The 26,411-nt window shown below is 43.9% G+C and overlaps 1 protein-coding gene across 1 annotated transcript in view; it reads right to left on the bottom strand.

Annotated features, from left to right (window-relative positions):
• Positions 1-22,988, bottom strand: part of SERTAD2 (SERTA domain containing 2) — a 168,739-nt gene extending 145,751 nt beyond the window's left edge. The window contains exon 1 of the mRNA XM_084823550.1: positions 22,425-22,988. The gene's annotated coding sequence lies outside the window, so the exon portion shown is untranslated. The remainder of the gene's footprint in view (positions 1-22,424) is intronic.
• Between the last annotated feature and the right edge of the window lie 3,423 nt (positions 22,989-26,411).

Below are 26,411 nucleotides of genomic sequence, written 5' to 3' on the forward strand. Positions count from 1 at the left end.
TATCTTGGGTTAATTAACCCATGATTAGCTACCTTGACATGAAAACCAGGTCAATGACAAGCCAGGATTGGTAGAAAGTGAAACAAAATCAGCCGTGAGCCCCTGCCGAAGGAAGTAAGGCAGGTGGCTACTAGGAGGAGGGCTTTTTCTGTTGTGGCACCCCGGCTCTGGAATGAGCTCCCTAGTGAGGTTCGCCTGGCGCCTACATTGTACTCCTTTCGGCGCCAGGTGAAGACCTTTTTATTTTCCCAGGCATTTTAGCTTTCTAAATTTTTATCTTTGCTGTTTTAAATCTGTATTTTAAACTCCTGTACTGCTGCTAGGTTTTATTGTGGTTGTATTGTTATATTGTGGTTTGAATGTTCTATATATTTTAAATTGTTTTATTGTGTGTTGTTTGGTTTTAGTTTTTGTGAACCGCCCAGAGAGCTTCGGCTATTGGGCGGTATAGAAATGAAATAAATAAATAAATAAATAAATAAAAAATGCTAGCAAAGTCCTCCTGGCCACACGGGGGGGGGGAGGGGGGAGCACATGAGACTGAGGCTTTGTTCAGGCTTGTTCCAGCTCACGCCAATAGTGCTAAACCATGGTTTAACATTATGTGCGAACCAAGCCACTGACATTTACATGAAGCTTAATGGTGACAATTCACAAAGCAGTGTTGGTGATAACACAAACATTCTGGATACTGCTTTGTGAACAGTCACTGTTATGCTTGAATGTAATTGTTACTACCTGTACTTCCTACATTTCCTTTCCTTCTGACCTCAGTGTGTGTGTGTGTGTGTGTGTACACACACACACACACACACACCACCATCCTGTCTACCTGCAACTTAGGATAATATTTCTTATATCTGATGAAATCTCCAGTCTATGGAAACTTATGACATAATAAATGTGTTAATCTTTAAGGTGCCACAACACTTTTGTTACTTACAAAAAAAACGATGTCAAAGGGTCTCCTTAAATTAAGGAACAGGAACCAAGACAAGGGGTGCTTCCAGACCAGGCTTTTATTGTGCAGTCACCCTACCTCATTCATTTTATTGTGCAATACCTCATTCATGGAATTTTATAAGGGGTCCAGACAAATGTGTCTTCCATTTATAACCCTCCCATGATTTCCTATTGCTTCTTCCATCTTTTTTGTAATCACAAAAAAATGTGTTAAGGAAGAAAAATGGAATTGCTGCAGTGCCTTTTGTGTGGTAGTGGTAGAAGCCATTGGTCTAGTAGCACCCAATCACATATGGCTTTTTCTGCAATATGTTGATCACGTTCTATGTTCCATGTAGTTCACATTCCATAGTCCCACCCCAATATGCCACCACTTCTTACAGTAAATGACAGGAGAGCTTTTGCATAACACTAGAGATCTGAAGGCTTGGGGGGGGGATGGAAAAGAGCAGGGGGGTGGCTTTTTCTTCTTCAAATTTTCCAAAAATCCCTGGAAAAAAAATTATTTCCCCTCCCTGCATTTTTTCAAGGGTTTTTTTTCCTGTGCCTTCATATCTATATACAACACTCAGGTGCTGCTCAAGATTGCTAAAGAGAATATTTGCAAACCTCAAGTCTATGCACAACGTATCGGAGCTGTACTTAAGTCTTTCTTCATAGCATTGGGAACCACTATGGAGAAAGGCCAAACATGCACACAAATTGTATTAGAAGCTGAGCTTCTGGTTTGCATGCAGGTAAGGCTTATGAAGAATGGTATAGCCTCAAAGCCTTTGATTGTAAGATAGTAATTTAGTGTAATTTGAAACCTGTTTTTCAAACCTTCTTTAATCTTCTGGGAACCCCTTCCACATCACCTTGTCTACCAAGGAACCCCTGAGTGTCTACCATGAAACCTTTGTGCACAGCATTCTGGGGCGCAGTACAGGGTACGCTCTCAGTTCACAAAGGCCAAAATATGCTGTTTCCTCTGTGGCAGTGCAATGAAAGGGAATGTTAGTTCACCCTCTGCTACTGTCATTCAGATAAGTTTTTCTATAGGGTGGCCACTTATAAATTTTCAAAAAAAGAAGACCTGCATCGCCAAAAAAAAAAAAGAAGAGGGCAAAAGAAGACACAGATTTGCATATAATTTGCATATGCTGATTTATATACATAGATGCAAATTTATAAATTACTATTATTATTATTTAAATAAAGTACATCACACCATGGTGTAGAAGATTGTGACCAGGTGACCTGTGTGCTTACCTGTTCAGTCTGCTGTCTAGGTAGGCAATAGCTGGTGGACAACAGTTCTTATAGTTCTTTGTCTTTAAACCAGAAATTGGACAGGGCAGCTCTTCTATTTGAAGATATCTTCAAATAGAGGCCAGTCCTCTGGAAGCCTTTCAAACAGAGGACTGTTCTCCATAAAAAGTGTCACATGGCCACCCTACTTGTCTGCCATTTTTGATCTTCTCATTCAGGGACTCCCAATACGCTTCTAAAGGTTTCCCCAGAATTCAGTTTATAATCCACACTATTAGATTAGAGCAGGGCAGAAAGTTCAGACATTTTGGACTTCAATTCCCAGCATTCTAGACCACTGACCATGCTGGCAGGAGCTTCTGGAAGTCGAATTCCCAAACATCTGGAGATCTATCTTCTGCCCACCCCTCGATTGGAGTACATAAATGTCTGCAGGCAAGTGCAATTGTTCAGTCTTTTTAAAAAATACATATTTTTATTTTGAATTGCAATGAAGTTGAAAATACTGGTAACAAAAAGGAAGAACACTGCATAGCAATACACCAAGATCACTAATTAAGAGAAAAAACGAAACTCACTGATTAGTACATCTTGCATTTGCCCTCCCCACCTCATCTGAGTTTGCCAAAGCTTTAGGCCCACAGTATAAATTATGCTAAATGCATTTATTAAGAACCACACCACTTTTTTCTTAATTAACAGCAGGCACAGAGTGGACCCAATTTTCGTCAGGCCTAGGGAGGGGAGTTTAACCCATCCTCCCCTGCTGCAGTCCCAACAAAAAGTCTCATCTACCCCATTAGCCCCAGGAAACACGCTCCCACTGGTGCCAATGAAAATTAGGGCCTCCCCACACTCATTATTCATTAAGAACAAAACTGATATGGTTCCTAATTACGCATTGAGCATCACGTGTAGTTTAGCCCTAAGTTAATGCATTGTAAATCCTTACATACTTTGTTTTCCATGATTTTTTTTTTTTACCTCAGAACATTACCTTGAATACGTTCATTTCCAGTTGTCGTGTTTTCCAGTTAAGAGGCATGTCTAAATCAAAGACCCACACATAAATTAGTGAGGCGGGGCTCCAAAGGTGTGCCTCAGCTAGTAGAAGTTTTGAAAATATTGGCTCAAACAAACAATGCCACATGTTAGTTAGGGACCACATTAGATATATCAGTAGCAGCAGCCACATTGTGTATCCATGAGCTTTTCTATGCAAGGCAATTATTGTGTGCTAATTATCCCTTACTCATGGTTGTTTACGGGTTGTTTAGATGATGACATGATCCTCCAGTTTCGCTTCTGTTTTTTAAGGGCTTTTCTACACGAGGCACTTATCGTGCACTCACCGTTCCCTACTCATGGATGTTTATGGGTTCTTTAGACGACGTTGGAATCTCCAGTTTCGCTTCTGTATCTAAAGGGAACTTTCAGCGAGTTTTTTAGAGCAGCGAAAATGCGGCATTTAACTGTTGAAACGAAAGAAACTGTTTTTCTCTCTTGTGTATTTGCACTATTCCACTATACCACAGTGACACCTAGTGGTTATATAGCAGTGCTACTACACAATTGAAAAAACATGGTTTCTTTCACTTTAAAAATTAAATGCTGTATTTTCCCTATTCTACAAAAACTAAAAAGTGCTTTTTAGACAAAGAAGTGAAACTGGAGAGTCAAGGCGTTGTCTACAGAACCTGTAAACAACCGTGAATAGGGAATGAGGAGCACACAACAAATGCCTCGTGTAGAAAAGCTCTAATAGACTTGTCTCATTAACATCAAGTGTCAGAGGGCAGTCGATTTTTACCACAAAAACAGTTGCACTCTAACCAGTGCACAGCTGAGGGGAATTGAACCTTCCCCCACTTAACCCTATCCCATCCCCCATGCTCTATTATGGAATGCACTTTTCTCCCAGCCCAGATCTAATAGTAGAACTGAACTGAACTGAACTGGGGAGAAAAGTGCTTGAGGAGATCAGGGCTTCACTGCCCTCAGCCTTGAATACCTTTTGTTGTAAAGATTAGGATGGGACAGACAAATGAACAACAAACGGGGCAGGGCCCTTAACAATTAGTTTGGCCCCAAGACAGCTAAATACTGGTTGTCATTGGATTTTTTTAAACGTGGGCCTGTTACCTTGAAAAGATATTAATAGGGAACCAAAAAAAGGGCAGACCTACCAAATCACACTTGCCTTCTCCCAATCCATTAATGGAATCACTAAAATAGCCCCCACTGCCCCTATTTTATTATAATCATGCATGTTGCATGGCACAAATCCAGGAAAACCATTAGAAAAGCAAACAAGACAAACACTAGAGCATGTATGGGTATAGGGGCATGCAGGGGTGTACGCACACACACACACACGCCACATCGCACTAGAAACCAGCTTTCTTCTTCCAGGAAAATTGCTTTCATAATTAGAAAAAACTATTTATAGTTCTCCAGTCTAACAGTCTTATTAATCTTCAAAGCACTTTACAAAAGGATAAGTGCATCAGCATTATGAGGCACAGTGGTTTTCCAAGTTCATCCACCAGATCCGTGGTACAGGCAGGAACAACATCTAGATCAGCAGATACACAGATGACAGACCCATACTACCATTTTTCCATTCACTGAAACCATCGCAAGTAGATTCTTCAGATGTGGCGCACTGCTCTTGTAAACACCACAAGGTCTATTCACAAAGAGGTGTCTCCACACCCATCCAACCTCCATGTTATTGCAAGTCTTTACAGAATGTACAGAATGTACCAAGTCCACTGTGGATCATCCTAAAACTGGTTGGGAACAGGTGCAACTACCCTAAAAAATGAAAGATCTTTTCTACAGTTCAAGCCCAGTAGAGGAGACTACAGAAAGGAGAAAGCAGAATGCCAATCCAGATACTATGCTCTCTCATGCGATCAGGCACACGAGAAAACCTTCCTCAGCACTGCCTTAACAGCAACAGGACACATGCATTACTTGCCCCAGGCAGGTATTACAATCATCAGTGTGGCATCCAAAGTTGAACCCTAAAAGGGAGGTGTGCCTCAGGTACAAGGAAGAGAAGAACAATACACATGAAGAGAAGCAAACAAGCAATCTAAGAAGAATGTCCAGCTAGGCTAGAAATGCAGGAGCTGACAGGATAGTACACACAGGCAAGTGAAGCACCCTGCACACACATTCAAGATGGATTAGGAGAGTGTGTAAACTGATGCCTGCCTAAAATGTACAGTATGTACTGTAATCTTAAGTGCCAGGTAGGAAGAAGAAGAAGAAGAAGAAGAAGAAGAAGAAGAAGAAGAAGAAGAAGAAGAAGAAGAAGAAAGGAAGGAAGGAAGGAAGGAAGGAAGGAAGGAAAGAAAGAAAGAAAGAAAGAAAGAAAGAAAGAAAGAAAGAAAGAGACAGCATAACAGTTACTACGGGAACCACAACTTTTTACATTCCTAAAAATGATGTAATATCTGATGTCATTACAGCAACATAGTTCTGTGTTACAATTTGATAATGCTGCTCTTCTTTAAAATGCTATTTACCTACTTTGTATGTACGGGTTGCACAGATATTTTCACCATGCAGGGCATAGAGGAAGGCATAAACACCTGAAGAGAGGTCTAGCCTCTGTTCAACCTCCCCCAGAAGAAAGTTTGGGAGTTCCTTGTTTATAAAGACAAGCCATGGCAATTTGGCTTTTTAAAGCATTGTCATTACTATTACTATTCCACTCTAAAGAGATACATGCTGCTGGAGATATAGAGGTTTGGGCAGCACTAGGGAAAAGTAGCTTCACGATCTTAGAAAACTTTCACTGCAGAGTCCAGACACCTCAGGCAATATTGAGGATAATGTGGAACTTATTTGTTTACTTTTAAAACCCTCTGTGACTTGTGGGAACTGCTTCTAATAGCAATCAAGCCTTTCTTAGCTCGACACTGCAGCCAGGGTCCTGCTATCAAGGGTTCCCTCTAATCCACATCAGTCCCATTTATTAAGCAAACCACTACTTTTTTAAAAGCATCTATTTCTTAGCTTGGTAGACAAAGAGAGATTGTGTTGGGGAGGAGAAACTGGCAACACTTCCCCCTCTTGCACTGAAAGCATGAAATAAAAGAGTATACACATCCATTACAAAAAACATGCTGGAGTGTGCCACACCCCAACCAGCCTCCAAAATGTCAACATGAACTGCATTATTAATTTTCCAAGTTGGTGACCTTTACTTCTGCATGCATCACCAAACTGGTAATATGAAGAGTTTCTCTCTTCACATCAGTACAAGTCCCTTAGGCTTGTACTGATGTGAAGAGCTTCCTAAGCTTTCTCTAAACAAGTACCAGGAGTCTCACAGCAAGCCCCTTTGTAAGGTTGCTGATGGCAACCTTCATTTTTCTAGAATCTATGCATGCTAGCCTGCTACAACACAGCAGGCAGTTTCCCATTCCACCCCACACCTCAGATGACCAGTCACAGCCTACCAGAATTGTAGACAAAAGTCTTGCATGCTACAACAGCAAAATGGCACCCAAGATGAAGCAAGCGGAAAAAAGCAGTCCAATTTTGCATCCAGGGTCAGCGTCAAAGGTAGGTATAATTGGGCACCTGCCGAATCATATGAGCAGGAGCCCACTGACAAGAGCCCCCTGGACTTGCTCCTTCACTTCACCATTGCAACCTCCTTGTTCACCTGCCTCTCACTGTGGCCTGGACAACGGTAGTGGTGAGAAGGAGGTTAAGTAGACATCATGGCCTACTTGCTCACTGGCTCTCTGCCTGTCAAGCAAGCAAGTGGTAGCAATGATGAGAAAGAGGATGGGGAGCAATAGCAGCTGTTGACAATGGTAGACTCACTGAGGGGCATGGAGGGTGCCTTGCCCAAGGGCCCTCAAAAACCTGGAGCTGGCACTGTTTGCATCAAAATCCCATTCCATCTCCTTACTACAACTTGAGTAGCACAAAATTATACTGGGAATGTAGGGGGATGCATGTGTGTGCAAGGGGGGGGCACTGAATCATTCACAGAACTGAATAGGGTCCTGCATACTGGGCTGAGGGGACTAAGCACCCCAGACCCAGAGCAGGGATATATATCTGTACTGGTACTGGACCACTATTTCTCTTCCACAGATGCATCTAGGGGCTGGCTGCATAAAACACACATTTTGGAATCTTCAGTGCATCAGATCTGAGATATAATGAACTCAAACTCACGGCTATGCCAGAAGGGCATCTGGAAGGTGACCTTTCACTCTGGGGTCCCACTAACATACAAACTGTATCCCTCATAATCTAGGATGCAGAGATGATTTTGGGAATGCAACTTCCCCCAAAAGTGTTTTTTTTAATGAGAGAAGAAAATGATAGATTCTCTCTCTTATATATAAGATTGTCTTAACAAAGTGAGCCTTTTACAATTAACTGGAATGTGTGCAGATATGAAATGCAGCCAAGGAAACTTGAATGATTAATCATACAAAAGAAAAAAAATCCAGCATTCTACTGATTTTCAAAACAATATTCCCAGGGCTTACCAAGCTCACAAGCTTTCAGTGTTAAGTTCCCTGTTGCAATGAGATCTCTTTTTGAAAGTCATGGTTTCAATTCATTTACAGGTTCCTGTTTTTAACTGTTCCAAAGCAACACACTGGTAAATCCCTGAACCTGGTGGTAAGGCAATCCTGATTTCCAAATGGCCATATAACCGCCCAGTCCCCATCATATATTTCTTATAGCCTGAGGGGCTGAGAAGGTGATAGTGATAAAATAGAACATACACCTGAAAATGTTTGCAGAACTAACCCAAAATTTCTGAATATGTAAAGCAGGGAGCATTTATTTTTTTTAAAAAATGACCTTCCCCACAGTACCTAATATCTGACTCTATACAACATAGCAAAAAGTGCCTAACCCTGGGCCACAATTGCAAGTTTTATTCATAAGCAAGCATGCAAGGCATTTCAGAAGTGCAGATTTAAACGTTTCCAGGGGACAACACCACAGATAAGGGAACATATGAACATCTCAAATTGGCAAAAGCAGGCCTAATTTGAGGAATGACTAAAAATGTAATACTATGCCTGTTTAGACAGAAAAACGTCCTACAACTTGTAAGGTGTTTTTCTGTCTAAACATGCATAAGGATTGTGCTTTAGGAGCACTTAACTATGACCAGAAAGCTTCTGGATCAAGCCTCAGCTCAGCCGTCACTCAAATCCCTGCTCAGAAAAGTGCTGCACTTTGAGTTATGAAGAAAGAGAGGTATTACTCTGGCCAGCCTAATGCCCTTGTTGCCTCCCAACCGGGTGAGTGGATGGGTTTGGACCAAGGCAACAGGATAGAAATTATGGAAGTGAAGTGATGGGAGGAGAAATGCTCTTGCTCAAATCGTCTTGAATATTTCTCCAGTCCTTCCATACAAGCATCTCTGTGAACTTAATTCACTAAACAGATGGCTAACACTTGGTTCAGGGGGAGGGGGTACATAAGGTAACAGCCCCTCCCCAAAGTTCAAAAAGTTTGAGGGACAATGAGTTATAGCAAGAAGCAACACTACAGGGAGGCAGATCTAAAGGATCAGGTGTGCTGTTTTGGGCTCTCTTGGAACCATCACTGTCACTGGAGGCACAGGTGGCCTCAGTGGCTCAGAGCCAGGGGTGGCCCTAGACTAGCTTCCAACAAGTGGCACCCTAGGTGAACCATGCAATCAGTGCCCCCACCCCCAAACCCCAAGGGCAGATCTAGGCTGAGGTTTTTTGGTGAACTGGGAAACATTTTGCCCCTATTTTCTGTTTAATGAAGAGGCAACCCCCCCCCCCGACATCTTCGGAACCAGAAATATTATCATTTATAATGAAACACACCCAAAATGATGTTGTTGTTGTTTTACTAAGCCCTGTATCAGCACAGAGGGCTTGATAAAAGCAACACAGGAGACAAGCACAGCCCTGGAAGAAGGGTTCCAGTTGCATCCTCGGGGCAACATCCGCCTCTAGGCTCAGCCCTCCAAGGGCAAAGGAAGCAGCTGCTTTTGGGGCAAGGGGCAGTCTCAGTCCCTGCCTCCAACTAGGAGCAGCAGTGGAGCAGAAGGACAGCTCGTGTCGCCTGAGAGAGGACTGGGTCCCAAAGGCGGGCAGGCAGCCTGACTTGGCCCCACCATCCCCAGTCAGTCCCTCGCTCACTTCCAGCCTCAGAAATATCCCCTCTATATGCTCATGGGAACTGAAATAATGACATCTTTGTTATTTTATTTGTATTTTTTTATTTGTATTTTTATTTCCTTGAATTTGACACCCCACTTAGCTCAGAGTCCCAGGTAACCGGCTAGTTCAACATTATGGATGGGCCGCTCCTGTTCAGACCACCTTTTATCAGCTCAAACTGATAACAACTATGACCCTACTTGGACAGAGATAGCCTTGTGACAGGAATTCATGTTCTCATAACCTCCAATTTGGAGTATTGCAATGCGTTATATGCGGGAGTGCCTTTGAAAGTGGTCCAGAGACTTCAGTGACCCCAAAACAGGGTGGCTACATTGTGAATAGGGACTGGCCAATACATTCACATTATGCTACCACTCTGCCATCTACACTGGCTTCCAATTCATTTCCAGGCCTATGTAAAGTGCTGGTTTAGCCTTTGAGGTTCCGGTTGCATCCTCAAGGGTGGCTTGGAGCCAGGTTACCTGAAGGAATATCTCTTCCCATATTTACCTATCCAAACTCCAAGACCCACATCTGAGACAATTCTCCTTGTACCCCCACCAAATGAGGTGAGGTGGGTAGCTACCAAGGAGGGGGCCTCCTCTCCAGGGAGGCTCGCCTGATGCCTACATTATGGTCTTTCCTATGCCAGGTGAAGACTTTTTTTTTATTTTCCCCCAAGCATTTTAGGAACTGTTTTACAGTGCTATTAGATTTTTGCACTGTTTTACCACTGTTGCTGGTTTTATTTTTGGTTTTATTATGTTCTGCCGCTGATTTTATTTGACTTGTCTTATCATCTTTGTTTTATTGTTACTTCATATTTTACATTTTCAGTCTATACATTGCCCAGCAAACTGGTTATTCAGCATTTAAAAATGGAGTCAACCAAATTAAAAATCAATCAATCCACAAGGGGGGGGGGATTTTCAGAAACACATCTACCTGTTTCATAATTGTTCCCTCTCATGCAGTGCTGAACAACAGGAACTGCTTTTAAAAGCTACCTTTCAAGTGCTTCCAGAAGAGGCTTTTATTGTGCAATCACCCTATTTCATTCATGGAATTTTACAGGGAGTCCAGACATCGTTGCCTTCCATTTGTAGCCCTCCCATGTTTTCCCATCATTCTTCTGGCTTTTTTCCTACAAAAAATATGTTAAGGAAGAAAAGACAGAATAGCTGTATGAATTCTTTTGATTGGGAGAACTAGGAGCCTTCCATCTGGAAGCACCTTGTCACCTGTGCTGAAGTTCTTTCTTCACTAATAATATCGAGTTTTACCAGGATCTTAAAATGTGAGAATTTTGTTTACTACATCAACCATTTGGTAATATCACGAGCCAGAGAGCCCCTAAAGGCAAGCTAGTCTGTATAATTATTGTTAATTACTAAAACATACCCATCAGTGACACAAAGCATTGCAATGAACACCTAGTCATCCAAGTGAGCGGAAACATGATGAAACAAACAGAATTATGTCCCTTCATTCTGAGAGCTTCAAGAGTTGCAGGAGATTTAGTTTAAAAGACGCATGTGCTAGTGCAAATGCTAAATGGAGCTGGCCTATTCAAGGGATGAGCCTTCTCCAGAAACAAGCAGCAACTCAGAGCTGTGGGGAGAATAGAGACTACTACTGCCCTGTGTAGGTGTTTACCTGCTCACGTGTAGGGATAATGTGTGTCAGGGATGCCCCCAGCATCCCCACAGGTCCAGCTTTCAGTTAGATTTTCTTGCCTTGGACTGTCTAAAAAGCAGAGCCTCCTCTGTTTGTGGGGGCCCTCCATGCGATTGAGAACAAAGGTTTTCTTGCCTTCTCAACCCTGTGGAGAGCCCCAAGGACAGAGGAGGCTCTCTTCTAGAGACAGTCACTCCCCACAAGTAGAGGGTGAGGAATACCACCAGAGAGAGGGGGGGTGGGGAGGGGCTGGAGTACTCCCTCTCCTCGTGGGCTGATTTTAACCCCTTTTTGAACAATGAAGGCTCCAGTTAAAGCAGGGTCCAGGATTGCAGGATCTCTGTAAGTGCATTCAGCTGAATGTGTTTACTGATCCCTTTTCAGGCCTTTGTGCTCAACACAGAAAGGTCTAACCAGTGAATGAGGATGCTGGGGGTGGAGCTTATATGCATGCCCACAACCCCCTAACACATGTTAGTACTACACATGAGCAGGCAAATGCCTGCATAGGGAGGGATTATCTTTCAGCAGCCTCAGATCCAAGTTCCTATCAACTTTGCTCACACAACAAGTTACATGCTTGATTCCATTCCCACAAAATTCAGTGATAAAAATCCTCATTTTTAAATCTGGGATTATTTAGCTTAGAAAGAAGGCAAGTAAGGGGAGACATGATAGAGACGTACAAAATTAGGCATGAGGTAGTGAAAGTGAACAGGGAGAGTTTTCTCCTTTTCTCATAACACTAGAACCTGGGATCATCCTATGAAGCTGAATGGCGGGAGAGTCAGGACAGATAAAAGGAAGCACTTCTTCACACAGCGCATAGTTAAACTATGGAATTCACTACCACAAGACATAGTGATGGCCTCCAATTTGGATGGCTTTAAAAGGGGATTAGGCAAATTTATGTAGGAGAAGGCTATCAAAGGCTACTAGTCCTGTTGGTTATATGCTACTCCCAGTATGATGTCTCTGTATGCCCGTTGCTGGGGAACATGAGTGGGATGCTGCTATTATATCCATGCCCTATTTGTGAATTTCCCACAGGCAGCTGGTTGGCTATTCTGTGAACACAATGCTGGATTAAGTGGACCCTTGGTCTGATCCAGCACAGCTCTCCTTATGTTCATGTCATTGTACAACTTCACTTTTAGGTAAGCAACAGTTCCATAAGAATGTTAAAGATAATTCCATTCCTTCCAGCATAATTTCATTTTGTTGTTCTTGATGATGTTTTAAAATGAATGCAGCATAATTAAGAGCTCTCTTACCAAGAAAAACCTAAACATAGGAAGAGAACAACTTATTGGGTTATTTTATTTGTGGTGTAGGAAAGTTCTGCACAAATTTCTTCCACTACTATAATCCATTTCCTTAACAGTCCCTAATTCTTACTATTCAGAGGGGATACTGAATACAAAGCCAAATGGCATTAACAATCAAATCACTCCCTCATAACCTGGGATCACTTAAAATGTTTAAGGGAGCAATCCTATGGCCGCTACAAAGCAGCTAGACAGCCATAAGCTATCTTGTTTTCCAGGAACCAACCTTGAGGCCCACGCTCTGAGGTTGCTTCCCGGAGAACCAACCTCCCCCCATTTCCACGCTGCCTCGGAGGCAGCGCAGAACAGCCCTGTCCTCTGTGTTTGCCAGAGGAGAATGGAGAGGCCAAAAGGGATCATGTCTGGGGGTGTTCCAGGGCGGGGAGGGCGGAAATGCCTATACGACACATCCAGTGTGTCGTACAGCAACCTCCTTCCCCACTCAGCCCTCCTGCAGCTAAACAGCTGCAATTGGCTGTCTAGCTGAAAATGCAGGGCAGGAGGAGCGCGGAGGGAATGATCCCCTCCATGCTTTTCCTGCCCTGCATTGGATAGGTGGTTGCCTACGAGTTCAGAGGCGGCTGCCTATCTGGATAGGATTGCGCCCTAAAGGTCCTATTTCTGCAACTTGTGATCAAACATATATTGCCTCACATTCAAAGTACAGCAGAGTTATGTTTGCACAATTGGGTTTTCTTGGCTGTTCATTTGCACTGCAGCACCTGGGACCACCACAAGCTGCTTTTAACTGTTAGGGGGTCACCCAGTGGGTTGCAGCTGGGACGGAAGAACTGGCAGAAATCCTTGCACAAGCAAAAATACTTTCTTGTTCTGCAAGGGCCTTTTTGATCCAATACACCAATTCGTATCTGATCAGTAACACTGAAATAAAAGTAAATTATCACAACTCCATATCAGTGAAGGTGAGAGAGATGCCCCTAAACTGCTAAGGGCACAATCCTATGCATGTTTAGGCAGCAAGAAGTCCTACAATGTTGGCTGGGTAATGCTGGGAGGTGTAGGACTTTTTTCTTTTTAAACATGCATAGGATTCTGCCCTAAGCCTCCAAGAAGACTGGATTAGTTGTGTTCAAGGTAGCACGATCTCACCTAGGCATGCTCTCCTGTGCTCGACTTCAGGTTCTTATTTTTCTTTTTAAAGAACTTCCACATATCAGCAGGGCTTTTACAGATGCTAGTCTAGTCTTCGAACTTTTTCACTAAAGGCTGTCAAGAGGAGATATTATAGGCCTAAATTCAATGAACAGCTGGGTCTATGTGTGTCAGGGGTTATAGAGGATTTCCCACATTTTCTTTTCAACTGTCGCTATTATATAGGACCTCTCTTGTTACCACCTTCCCTGGATAAGATCCCAGGATATCATGTTGAACAGGTCATGATGAGTGACCTGTTGAGAAATAAGTCTAAACCTATTGCTGTGAGGGTCAGAAACTGGACTGTAAAGGCCTGGAAAATTTGGGAGGCTACATGCCAGGATGTAGCCTTTAGGCCAAGGTGGTTGCCAAGACCATTTTTATTTAGTCTTGGTTTATGAAAATTTGCTTTTAGTTTATGTTTTTCTTATGTAATTTGTATAATGGTAATATGATTTGGCCTGGATAAGCTTTTGACAAATAAATTAAGAATATAATAAGAGCCATGATGGATCAGACCAAAGGCCTATCTAGCCCTTTGTCTGTTCTGAATCTGCCACCACCATTCAGCTTCACCCAATGACCCCAGGTTCTAGTAATGCGAAAGAGGGCGAAAAGCTCTCTCTACCCACTTTCTCCATACCATGCATAATTGTATAGCCCTCTATCATGTTCCCCTTACTCTCCATTTTTCTAAACAAAAAAGCTCCAAACTTTGTAACTTTTCCTCATAAGGGAAATGTTCCAGCCCCTTGATCATTTTGGTTGTCCCTTTCTGCACCTTTTCTAGCTCTACAATTTGCCTTTTTTCACCGCACCACATACTGAGTAAACCTTTTCATTGAGCTATCCATCACAACCCCAAGTTTGCTTTCCTCAGCTCAGACCCCATCCATGTATATATGAAGTTAGGCTTTTTTGCTGCAATGTGCATAACTTCATTTACTTAAACTGAATCTCATCTGCCAATTTATTGCCCAGCTTGGAGAGATCCTTCTGGAACTCTTTGCAATCTATTTTTGTTTTTACCGCCCTGAACAATTTGGTGTCATACAAATTGAAATAGAGGTTTCTCACAAACCATCAAAATGGTAACTTATTAATTAATTCAGTTGATAACCAACTACATGCTTCAACAACAGCTAACAGCAATTAAAAACTGCAAAATCCAAGCAATGCAATAAAAAATTAAAAGTTTATATTTTAAAATCATAATTACAGATCCATAACAGCGACAAATTCCAATAAAATATTGTTCAAGTCTGGAATAAAATTCATACTTCCCCAAATGCTTGCTGGAACAATATGGTTGTAAACGACATCTTAAAAACTAGAAATGAGCAGTTGTGACAAACTTCTGCAGGTAAGGAGTTCTATAAAGATGGCACCACCACCAAGTGTGTCCTATACCTTGAGTCAGTCACCCTAACATAATGCTGTCCATTAAACCTAAGTACACAGAGAGATTAACATGGGTTGGTTTAAATCAAGGCTATGCAACTCAATATTTTAAACCACCAAGAATAAGGGCTGATTTAAATAATTGACCTAAATTAAATTTCCAGCTTTTATACATTTCCTGAACAAGCATGCATACTAATTGGTTACTATAACACATAAAACATACCAATTAAATACAGCCTTTGTACTACCCAGGAATATAATACTCTGATCATGTAGCCCAGGGTTGGGAGGAGGTAGATGCTCCAGAAGCCCCAGCCAGCATGGGTTAACTGCTGGGTTGTTTAGTCCTGAAACAACCCAGTGGTCTGAGTTTGGATATTATGCTCAGCAGGAGCCGCTGATCATGGGTTGCTAAGTAAAAACAGAAGAGGCAGGCACATTGCAGGCAGCATGCCCGCTCTCTCCCGCTCATACACAGCAACCTGTCGGTTTTTAAACCAATGGGTTGTCATTATGTGCAAACCATGTCCTACTTTCTGCCCACCCCTGATGCAGCCCACACGTCTTTTGCATGAAGTAGTTTATATATGCTTGGGAGAGCAACTGTGAAATTAGGGATTTCTCTTTGGCTCTCTCTCCCTATACACATGTAAAGACACTAAGTAAGATCACTCACTGGAATGCTACATGCCCAAAACTTTTTAAAAGCAAGGACTAGCAGTTAACTGGGCAGTTTTGCCATACTATGGAAAGTAAATGTCCATTCTGCTTCTTTAACAGTCAATTTGGATGAATCAGAGGTCGGAATTAAGATTGCTGGGAGAATTATCAACAACCTCCGATATGCGGATGATACCACCCTAATGGCAGAAAGCGAAGAGGATCTGAAGAGCCTCTTGTTGAGGGTGAAAGTGGAGAGTGCAAAAGCTGGTTTGAAACTCAACATTAAAAAAACTAAGATCATGGCATCTGGCCCCATCACTTCCTGGCATATAGAAGGGGAAGAAATGGAAGCAGTGACAGATTTTACTTTCTTGGGCTCCAAGATCACCGCAGACGGTGACTGTAGCCATGAAATTAAAAGACGCTTGCTTCTTGGGAGGAAAGCTATGGCAAACCTAGACAGCATAGTAAGAAGCAGAGACATCACCTTGCCGACAAAGGTCTGTCTAATCAAAGCTATGGTTTTCCCAGTAGTAATGTATGGCTGTGAGAGCCGGACTATAAGGAAGGCTGAGCGCCGAAGAATTGATGCTTTCGAACTGTGGTGCTGGAGAAGACTCTTACGAGTCCCCTGGACTGCAAGGAGGTCAAATCAGTCAATCCTAAAGGAAATCAACCCTGAGTGCTCATTGGAAGGACAGATACTGAAGCTGAAGCTGAAATATTTTGGCCACCTAATGCGAAGAGAAAACTCTCTGGAAAAGACCCTGATGCTGGGAAAGACTGAAGGCAAAAGGAGAAGGGGACGGCAGAGGATGAGATGGCTAGATAGCATCACCGATGCAATGAATATGAACTTGAGCACGCTCCGGGAGAGAGTGCAGGACAGGAAGGCCTGGCGTGCTATGGTCCATGGGGTCACGAAGAGTCACTACTGAACGACTGAACAACAACAACAACAACAAAAATATTCATAATTAGAATAATAATAAATACATGTGCCTGCTATGTCACATATATATTGTGACCTCAAAAACTAATGTATTTTTGCATTATTAAAATAATAATAACAAAATAATAAATAAATAAAAATAACAAAATAATAATAACAAAAAGAAAGGTTTGTTCTTTAATATAGAAAAGCTGATTTTAACTTGATGGTTGGGTTCACATCTCACTCACAGCAGTTTATAAGCTACTGTATCCCCCACATGATCGAACAAATAAGCTACTGTGGGTAGCTTATTTTCTTCACCCTCGCCCCTCCGCCCTCTGTAGTCCTCCCGCTCGGCCAGGATGGTATTCCAGCTTCTTTTGTGCTGGATGCTACTCCCCACCCTTGCACTGCAGTTCCTCTCTCCGCCTAAAGGAGTGAAAACCCTGTTTGCACCAAAAAGGAGGTGGCATTTATTAACCCTTGGAAGTTTGCAGGATTGGAACAAAACTTCATACACAGCTTCCCCTAGTAGGGAGGCACCTGATGCACCATCAAAACACTGCACAATTACAAACAAAGGACCGAAAACCTTTTTTCCCTTCCCCTCACCATTCCTTTTGTTTCCCTCACCAGCAGTAGCACACTTTTGACAGCTCCTTATTTTTGCTTTGCACAATGCTACACTATCACGGAAGCACTATTTCACAGTTGCACACTGGGGAGATAGGGCAATTTGTGCTATAGAGAGCAGCTCCTTATTTTTTACTTTGAACTATGGTGTGGTAGCACAGTAGCACTATTTCAGTGTTTCAGGGGCGGTTTAGAGCTTTTGTTAGTGGCTATCTGTACCTGGCTGCTAGGCAGATCTCAGAAATAGCGATCTGCCAGCTGGAGCAGAGCAGTCACAGTGGTTTTGACCGTTCTTGCCAAGTGATGCTGTAGGTGATCTTTAAACTACTCTTTAACCCATTGTGGAGTGCCAGATGACACAATAAGCCATGATCATTTAAATAAACTTCACTGCAGACCATGGCTTATCAGAGTGGCTTATTCTGGCTTAATAAGACACCCTGGCAGGGGAAAAACTGCTCGCAGGTTACACAATAAGCCATGGTGGTTTATAAGCTACTGTGAGTAGTTTACAAATGACCATGGCTTATTGCAACGTGCAAACCCTGTCGATGGCCACGTTCAGATGTCACTTTAAGCCATAGTGGCTTAATAAGCTACTCACAGTAGCTTATTTTTAAATAGTCCATGATGCTCCACAACATGACCGGGCTAATAAACTACTGTGCCTAATCTGACCCATCTCCCTGCCCCTTGTCCTGCTGCAGACTTCTCGCCTGAGCTATGGCACTGTTTCACTCATTCATTACATTGCAGCAGGGGCTATAGGAGCAAAATCCTGGGGTGCACCAAAAAGGGGTAGCACAAACAAACCCCTGGGGGTTTGCAGGATCAGGACAAAAGTTCATAAGCAGCCTCCCCTAGTTGGGAGGCACCCGATGCACCTGCAAAACCCTCAACTGCACATTTCCCCCATAGCCATTGCTGGCATAGATGCCTTTAGTGTTCTCAAAATCGCTCAAGTGCTATAGTGCTTTGGCACTAAAGTGGAATTGCTCATCCCCCCCCCCACCCATACACACACACTGCTGGCAGAGCCACTTCTGTTCTCAATATTGCTAAAGTGCTCTGTTGCTATATCGCAGTTGCACATTTAAAGGGCTACCGCAGTACCGCCTATGGGTTTAAATGTGCAACTGCGATATAGCAACAGAGCAAATCTGCGGTACTGCAGTATGGGTGACAGCTGAAACCAGCTACTGCAGTATTGTCTATGACTTTAAAGGCAAAAATCCCAGGTGACAAAAAGGGGGTGGTGTCTATAACCCTTGGAACTTCGGAAGATCGGGACAAAACTTGACACAGAGCTTCCCCACACCACAGCAGAACAGTACTGCCCAACTTTGCTTTTTTACAGAGAAGTGGCCAGAAAAGGGAAAAGGAGGTGGGGGCTATAAGTCCTTGGCAAGTTGCTGGAATGGGGCAAAATTGTGCAGGTGGGGTGCCCTCATGGGGAGCCTTCAAATGCTGCAGTGGATAATTGTGGAATTTTGCCTCTTCACAGAAAAGTGCGGAGTTCTTCCCCGATTCCCCTATTTTCCCCTATTCACAGTAGTGATCATGGAAGCCTCGTGATGGCACGATCAGGGGAAGCTGTCACTGTACTCTGGGAAAGCTGTCTTTGTGTAACTTCACTGTAGTGTGGTATCAGGGAAGGCTGTGCTTGCTTGGCTCCAGTTGTCCCTCGGCTGCTTGTCAGATCTCAGAAAAGAAGCTGTGGAGGTTAGAGCAGAGCAGCCTCAACAGGTTTGACTGCTCTTGCCAGGTGACTCTGTGGGCAATTGGAATAAGCCACACTGAGCACCGGACAACACAATAACCCACTGTGGGTTAAATAACCCTTACTGCAGACCAGGGGTTATCAGAATGGCTTATTTTGGCCAAATAAGTCACCATGGATTTTAAAATTCCCGACAGATGACACGATAAACAATGATGGGTTAAATAAACCATGGTAGCTTACTTAACCCATCATGGGTTATCATGACATCTGAACCCAGTCAATGTGTTTGATAGAGGACCTTGGCTTCTGTATTTAAGAGATCACTAGCACAGACTTTAGCATATTTGCTTGTATTCAGACCTCATTTTTAAGGGAACCAATAAAACTCCCCCCCAAAAAAACATACAATTTAATTTTAAAAAATTGATTGTGTATATAATCATTATCTTTTATATAGCCTGGTCTGCCAGCCCTAGCTTCTGGTGTCAGTCTGATGGTTAAAAGCAGGACAACTGCAAAGTAATGCCTCCATTCTCCAGCATAGCCAGGCTGCCTAGAAGAGTACCATGGTCAAAAGGAATTGAAAGCAGCTGAGAGTTTCAGGAGACACAACAGAATCACACTCCCCCATCTATCTCCAGGCAGATATCATCCTCCTGGCAAACCAAGACCATTTTCATCCCAAAACCAGGACTGGAGCCAGATTATGAAACCAATCAGTTTCATCCAACCCCCCCCCCCCCACACACACACACACACACACTTTTTACAGCTAGGTCACCTTGCCCAGGAATGGTATATTTAAGATGGTTGGTAATTATTCAGGGATCTAATAATGGTTTTGGCTTGTTATGTGACTTTACAACTGCTTCTTTCAAAGTGATGGGAACTACTGATTCCCAAAGAGAAGTGTTCACAACTCCCTGAATCATCCCAGCCAGCTTCCCTCAGCTAACCAAACCTGAGCAACAGTCGAGCAAACATATTGTTGTATGGACCTCTCCAAGGATTCCATCCACAGCTTAAGGCAGCAATAACTGAAACGAATCCAAGCAAATGTGAGCAGCAGTGGTAGACAGAGAATACTTCTGGCAAATGATCTACAACTGAAGAGGCATCCAAATTGGAGTACATGTGTGCTATTTCACCTGCAAAGTGCAAAGAAACCATGTCAGCAGGCCTCCAGGTATTGAACTTGCTAATAATTTTGGCCCAGATGTTAAAGACCTCTTAGCATTGGGAAAAAACTCCACTAAATAACACCGTGAGGACACAATGAAGATGGAGAAGCCAGATTTCTTTGCTGCCAACACTGCCACAGAATATGCTACCTCCAAATGGACTCTAGCCTGTTTGGGGTCACATTTGTTCCAAGCTTTCCACCAACATTGCTCAGTGGGTCAGCTCTGCTGCTTCATTGACAGCAGTTCCCTGAAATACCAGGGAGATGCATGAACTCCTACATGTGAGAGAAGGTGCTTGGAAGGCAATGTGTTAACTACTTAAATTAGTTCCTCATTCCAAAAACCAACAATGCGTTGGCAAAAATCTCCAAGTCAGTCTGGAAACCATTCATATCCATCAGCAAACGGAAGGCAAAAAGTCACAGCAACAACCACCTTCATCAGGCTGTGATCTGTCCATGACAAGCAAGTTAGAACAACATCCCCCCTTCCCCCGCAACCAGAAAACACCATTCAGTACAAAACATCAAATCCAATGCAAAACCTGGAACACATTTGGGACCAGTTTATGAGAAGTGCTTGGATAGCCAATTTCTTTTAAAACATAGACACAGAAGTCATGGAAACTCCTAGGTATTTAGATTCATGATGCAAGACCCAAAATCATGATTTTTAAAAGAATAAAATAGTACACTCCAGTGCTGTCAAACTTTCATGCTTTGGAAACAACTATAAAGTACATCATGCATTAAGGGGGTGATGGAGGGACAGCAAAGTTGTACCAAAGAAGGGATAGTGCCCTGGTTAAAATGGCACAAAACCATGTTTCTCACTTGTAACCTCCTAAGAGTGACCCTGTCACTTGCAGTTCTAACACCATGCAGAGGAACAACATTAGGTACTTCTTGCAAGGGCTATGCAGAAAAGTGTAGGTTACATCTGTACAGTGACATATATGTTTGATGAATAGGAACACATAGCTTTCCCACTCAGAAGGATCACAATGACTGAACTCATGTAGAGATACTCAAGTTCTTCTTGGCTGTTTCCTACAGTGGAAACACCCATGCCCTCTGCCATGACTTCCCCATAACATTCACATTCACTCCTTTTTAGAGAGGACTCGTACTCCCATTCCTTCCTTATTACTCCCTCAGGGCCACAAACTAAGCAGCAGATTCAACTTTTTCAAATCTGGGTCCACATTTAGCCCAAACATACATTTGGAGACCCAGTTCATATTTTTTTTTACCATATATTGCATGGCAGTAGTGCTGCTGTTGTAACCTACCTTAGGTCAGTCAGGATGCAACCCAGCAGTGGGTTCAGTCCCACCAGTTCAACCAATGAACTAAAGTACATTTAGGATTGATGGTGTGTGCCTTAAACAGAACTGTTTATGTGATGGCTTAAATCAAGAGACTGACAGCATTTCATGGGGTGGGTAGCTAGGTAAAATCGGAGGTTCATGGCATAAAGTCCAAAGTATCATGGAAAAAGTAACACAAAACAAAGAAGCCTGAGCATGAGCAAAACAGCAACAAGAACTGTCCAATCTTTATAAAGACATCTTTGAAAACACAGTTACAGACACAGCCTGTCTCCAAAATGGGTTAAATTAACAAAATTTCATTAAAGTAACTTATCAGTCACTTAGCCCCTTATCACATGAACATTTATGCACCTGCTACACATGTCTACACAGTACAAACCCAACTTCACAGTTCACACCACAACAAGCAATACTTGCACTGTGAAAGACGACTGCAGTGCCACCGTTTATGACATGCCACAGAACAGTCAGTTTGTTCTATCCAATATCCTTAGCTTGAAATCAAGGGACTGAAATCAAGGAGATTTGTTTCTGAGTAAGCATGGTCAGGACTACAAGTCTCAGAGATAGATAGATAGATAGATAGAGCCATCAACCATCTCACACCAATAAGTAGTTATCAGTTTCCATTATCCATTAAGTGTAAAGGAGGTGTGGGACAGGAGGACTATTGGTGGTCAAGACAGAGAGACAGAAGTAAAATGGGTGGGGAATCGAGGGGAAGAATTATATCTGATCATAACTTTTAAACATTTGAAGCAATTTAACTTTTAGAACAGTTAGCAATGACCTAGAATAAAACTAACTACTAACATGTCAAAGGGGTACAAAATGAGCCTTAACTCCCACCATTCATATCATTCCCTTCCCCCGCCCTCATTTCCCCCCCTAAATTAAATGAACACTCCAAATCGAGAACACAATGCTTGTAAACAAACGTGGTCTATCAACAACGTTATTTACGCTCTTGTACTCACCCTTTTCAGAAGAATTCAACAATCCAGGTTCATTAGAGAAGGAGAATAAAGGAGGGAATAAAGTAAAACAAAAAACAAAACAAACAGGAGAGAGGGGAGGAACGGGGAACCAGGGAAAGGGTGGGCAAGCACGAAAAAGAAGGCAGACGATGGGGGACTCAAAAGGGGGGGCGGGGGTATGTTACGAAGGCAGGAGGGGGCGATCCGGGCTGCGAATGAAGAAGATACAGGCGCCCCAGGTATTCAAGCGGCTCCTGCTCTATCCCATCACTTTGCAGTAGCCTCTGCCAAGGAGGGAGACTAGCTGGGAGGGAAGTTGGTGCTGCAGCTGTGAAGAAGGATGTGAGACTGTAACAAGTACAACCAGCGAGCCATGTAGCGCGAGCGAGCGAGCGAGCAGGCGACACCCGCAGGAACAGGAGCAGCCCGTGCGCGGGGGAGGGCTGAGGGAGCAGGAGGAGCTCGTGCTCAGGAGCGGCGGCGCGCTACTCACACCGCCTGCCCGCACAAGGCATCTAATGGGATGGATGGGTTGTGCAGTCAGTGACTCACAGACTTCGAGTTAGACACAGGAGGGTGTTGAGTGGCGGCCCCGCCCCGCGCTCTCCAGGGAACCTATGTCCAAGCCAGCTGGCACTGAGTGACAGCCCTGCCCACCAGTGCCTGGGCAGCCCCTTGCCCGGAGGCTGGAGTGGCCTGGCCCCTTTCTCTCAATGAGTCTTCTGAGGACACTGCTGCGGAGCGTGGGGGCGGGGAGAGGTGGAGCGGGAGGACAGGCGCGCTGCTGGTTGGTGGGAGAAGCTAAGAAGAGAAGCGCGCGGCGGGGGGGGGGAGAAGAACCAAGAGGAGGGAGCTCCCCCCCGCTGCACAGAATGGCCAATCCAGTGTGGGTACTTGTTTGATAGGCAAGAAAAGGCTGGCCAATCAGAGGGAAGAGGGAGGCGGATAAGGGCGGGGGGGACGTTCCCGTCCCTGCTCCGCCCTCTCGCTGGCGCTGAAGTCACCGTGCCGGGAGGGAGGCGGAGGGCAGCGCGGCCGGGCTGCTGGCAAGGCGGTGCGGTGCGGTGCGGGGCGAGCGAGCGCGCGCTGCGCGGGGGCCCCGTCCCGTGCGTGCTTCCTGGCGTCCCCCTGCCTGGCCCGTCGGCTGCGGCGCGAGCGCGTTCTGAGCGGACCTGCACAGGGAGGGCGACGTTTCCCACCGCTTCTCTGCCTGGGTGCGCTCTGCCCGCGCGGAAGGAGAGGCTGGGAGTCGCGCCCCGGGAGGACGGCCTCGGTCGTGTGTCTTTCCGGCTCAGCGTGGGGGCACTTCGACTGGAATGAGCAGGAGAGGCTGGTGGCTGCTATGTCGGCGGAGCTGTGCATCCGCTCTGGGATTCAGTCAGAGCGCTAAAGCAGTTATCCGAAGTGGTGACTCCTGTCCCCAAAATGGGCTCAGCATCCTCGGTAGGGCCTCTGGAGCTCTGACTGAAACCCAGAGCGGATGCACAGCCCCACCGAAAAAGGGACCGCCAGCCTCCACGGGATGTGAGTGATCACGTGCGTTGCCAGAATCTGGGAAGAAAGATGCCACATGCGCGAAGCTTCCTCTCAGCCCTTTCATTTAGCGTTAATTAATCCAGAAGAATGATCATACAGAGAGCGAGAGAGGCAGAGACTGGTGCTCATAATCACAAACACAGATTCTAATGCTCTCATAAACTCCAATGGTGGGAAACAGCTCCATATGCACTCCCAAATTATGCTAGGCCGAAAGGATATTGGGGAATAAGTCATCTGCGTCAGCCATCCTGAGTATGTATGCATCATATAATAGTGACATTGAACAATAGGTTTGTAATCTATGCTAAATGACTTTGTAGCAACGTAGTTGTGTAATCTAGTGGCAGTCCTGAGACTTGACTTATTTTTTAATCATCTTGTTTGAACCAAGGTACATTGCCTGGATGTTCAAATACAGTTGCTTTCATGCAGAGTACTGGCCCATTTATTTATGTAAAATATTTCTTGGCCACCTTTCAAGGTGTTTTGTGCAAAAATATACACAGTCACTGACCAGGTGTGCTGGCAATGTGGCAGTAATATGGAAAACTGATCAAACCAACCAGGTATTATGTGCTAATTCATACCAGTAGAAACATGTCAACCTGGTTTGGAATAAAGACTCCGTACTCTATCCAGTGCGATGGGTAGCTTACACTTCCAAGTTGAAACACAATTTCTAATCATATTGTTATTTGATATGGAAAGTGCATAATGTATTGCTTATTTAATTATTATTCTTTAAAGCCATGTATTGGCTCCTTGAGGCATTGGAGTAGCCTGGCAACATTTTGGAGGGGGCATACATGTGTTTGGGGGAGGAATACACCTCCTTGTTGGTGCTTGGGAGCATAGAGGAAGGGGTGGTCAGATCAGGCAAAATGGGTGATGGATGTTTGGTTTCTCCACAATTGGAGAATAGATCCTTGGTGCTGGGTTTGATTTCCTTACCCTAAGGCTGTTTATTTTGTACCCCACCTTTCTACCAAAAAAATGGCACTCAAGGCAGCATTAGATATATTAAGAATATATGGAACGCAGAAGTTACAAAAACAGTTAAGGGTGCAACCCTGTTGAGATAGTCGGCAGCCTCCGAAATCAGAAGCTGCCAAGTACCCAATACAGGGCAGCCGGAGCACAGAGGCGATCCCGGATCCCCCCTCAACTCCTTTTAAAAAATTGGCATTATGCTGGTACAGAGCCTGATCTTAGGGACATGTTACATATGTTTGTTAGAAGATCAGCAATTTCACATTTGAGTTCTTTAAGAACTCTAGGATGGATACCATCTGGGCCTGGTGACATTAGCCTTCAATTTGTTAATAAGGACTTCATCTTTTGTCACCACTATTTGCCTCAGTTCCTCAGATTCCCTTCCTGAAAATATCAGTTCAGCCACAGGTATCTGTCCTGTATCATCTACAGTGAAGGCAGATGAAAAGAATTCATTCAGCTTCTCTGTAATCTCCTTATCTTCCTTTACTACTCATTTAACTCCATTGTCATCCAATGGTCCAACTGCCTTCCTACCTGGTTTCCTGCTTCAGATTTCAAAATTCTGTATTGTTGGCCTTGATGTTGTTAGCAATATACTTCTCAAAATGGGGTGGGGGTGCATTTCCTATTGAGGGTGTTCACTCATAATGACAACCCATTAGTTTAAAAACCAACAGCACACCTGCCTCTTCTGCCTGACTGCACAACCCATGATTGGCTCCTTTGTAGGTTGTGAAGTATGACATGCAAGCCAGGACCGCTGGATTGTTTAGGGGCTAAACAACCCAGCGGTTAACCCATGGTTTGTTGTTGGGTTGACTGCTGGGTTGTTTAGCCCCTAAACAGCCCATCGGTCTGCGTTCAGATGTCATGCTCAAAAAGCTACAAAGGAGCCAATCATGGGTTGTGTGGTAAAGCAGTTTTTAAACCAATGGGTTGGCGTTGCAAACCAGGTCATTGTCTGCTTGCATTTCCTTTGTGCAAGTTTGTGTTGCTTTTTGTTCACCTCACTCGGGTAGGACTTTAGTTTTCTGAAGGAAACCTTCTTTAATAGCTTCATTGACACTGTTCATTAACCATGCTGGTAACCTCTTGGATTTCATGTTCCATCTCAAGATCATCCTGAGCATTCTGGTCTGGGAGGCAATAACATGTCGCTAGTACTAAATTATTTTTGGAGTCTGACACCCATAGTGCTTCTGTGAAGGAGTCTGTCCCTTTTGGGTTTTCTAGTCTGCTTGATGCTATGCCCGCTTTGACTTACGGAGCAACACCTCCTCCAGGACGCTCTTCTCTGTCCTTACAGAGTTTATATCTAGAGATGGCCATATCCCACCGTTTCTCTCTCTTCCACTAGTTTTCTGTTATACCTACAATACCTGCGTCCTCCTTTAAAACCAAGCACTCCAACTCTCCCATCTTGGCTTCTACTATTATCATAGAAACACCTAT

Source organism: Heloderma suspectum, chromosome 1, assembly GCF_057233095.1.
Source record: "Heloderma suspectum isolate Gila_16-S chromosome 1, 16-S_ref, whole genome shotgun sequence".
Classification (NCBI taxonomy): domain Eukaryota; kingdom Metazoa; phylum Chordata; class Lepidosauria; order Squamata; family Helodermatidae; genus Heloderma; species Heloderma suspectum.